This window comes from Grammomys surdaster, unplaced genomic scaffold, assembly GCF_004785775.1.
Source record: "Grammomys surdaster isolate TR1022 unplaced genomic scaffold, NIH_TR_1.0 205, whole genome shotgun sequence".
NCBI lineage: Eukaryota > Metazoa > Chordata > Mammalia > Rodentia > Muridae > Grammomys > Grammomys surdaster.
Genome location: NW_021604650.1, coordinates 7,078,457 through 7,080,217, shown reverse-complemented (window position 1 = coordinate 7,080,217; position 1,761 = coordinate 7,078,457).

The following is a 1,761-nucleotide window of genomic DNA, read 5'->3' as shown; positions in this document are numbered from 1 at the left end:
TCTCTCTCTCTCTCTCTCTCTCTCTCTCTCTCTCTCTCTCTCTCTCTCTCTCTCTCCAATTTCTGTCCTTCTCTATGCCTCCCTCTTCTCTGCCCTCATGACTCTATTCCCATCTGTCTGCCTATCTACATGTCCAGTCATCTGCCTCTACCCCTTCTCCATGTCCTCACTCCTCTCCCTTCTTCTCTGCCCTCATAGCTCACTCCTCTGTCTCTATACTTCCTCAGGTCCTCACTCCTCTCCTGTCCCCAAGTAAGCACCCTTTATACAAGAAGTGTTGCATGGCATGAGTACTCAGGGGCATAACTTGGCATGGGCCCAGCAGGTATGCTTTCCTGATTAAGGCCTTCTTCAGGACATACTGTGATCTCAGTTCATCCTAAATGTCTGTTGAGACCTAAGACCTTTCCCAACTTCTCACTGGACCTTAGGCTTTCCTTGATCTTTACTGGTGTCTTAGACCTTCTGTAGGTTCTTACTGGGACCTAAGGCCTTGCAAGTTTGTCACTCATCTTACAGCCTGTCCAGAATTTGCATTGTAACCTAAGGCTAAACTGAGGGGTTTATTGAAGCTTAAAAATATTCCCAAGTTCTCATAGCATCTATAAGGCAATTACTAGGTTTTCATGGTGTCTGAAGACATTCCCCTTCTTATTGTGACCTAAACTTTTAACAGGTTTTCATTGGGACCAGAGATCTCCTCCAGTTTCACCCTGTGCTCTAAGGCCTTCTACAAATTTTCTATGAGCCCTCCTGTCTTTGCCCAATTCTTACTGTAGCCTAAAACTTTCTACAGGTTCTCACTGAAGCTTAAGTTTTTTTCTAGGTTCTAAGTTGTTATATGATATTTGATTGTTGTACATAGAAAACCTAATTGTTAGCAAAATATAAAGGCTTAAATAGACAGATATTGCAATTGTCAGATGCAGTTTGAGTGTGCCCCTAAAAACTAAAGCCAGTGTAAATTAGCATACTAAAAATGGAAAGTTTCTGCCTATTTTAAGGCAAGTTGCTTTCAAGACTTTACTTGTCTTTGTTTTATGACTAGAAGCCAAGTCAACAGGGTGGGTTCAAGGTTCCAATCCAAAAATATAAAATGGTTTGGACCCTACTGACTGCTTGAAGCCCCAACAACCATGATGGTAACATGGTAACTCCTGCCAAGGGAGTAGCAAAGGAACTAGAGATTTCTATAGCAATCGGACCCTTTTTATAGATTTCACTGTGTATTTTTGTTTCTCTCTGTCTGTGTCTCTCTATTTCTTTCTCTGCCCCTTCTTTTTCTCTTTCTGACTGGGAAGAGCTTTTATATAAGGAACTCCATGAAGAGGTAAGGTTGTATCTTTTAAGGGGTTTTAAACACTGTGACCTCCCTTTTAGCCCACCACCCAAAAAAGGTTGTAGAAAAGAAAGGCTATTAGGACATGAAGATAGTAGACCTGTTTTAAGTAGCTCTCTGGGGTGATTCCAATCTTTGCTATCAGAATATCAACAGTTCAGTATACTAGAAACCCACAAAACATGAACCAGTAGCTTCAGTTTAGTCCACTTAGCAGACCCCACACATGAACCAGCCATGTCAGCTTGATATGAGTGAACTGCCAGGCTCCATCTAATTGGCTCCCGTCCACAGAAGCTGCAAGAACCTGCGGGAAGGTCTTTGGTAAGTAACTCTCTTCCTTCTTTCCTTCCTTTCTTTCTTCCCTTTCTTTCCTTCTTTCTTTCTTTCTTTCTTTCTTTCTTTCTTTCTTTCTTTCTTTC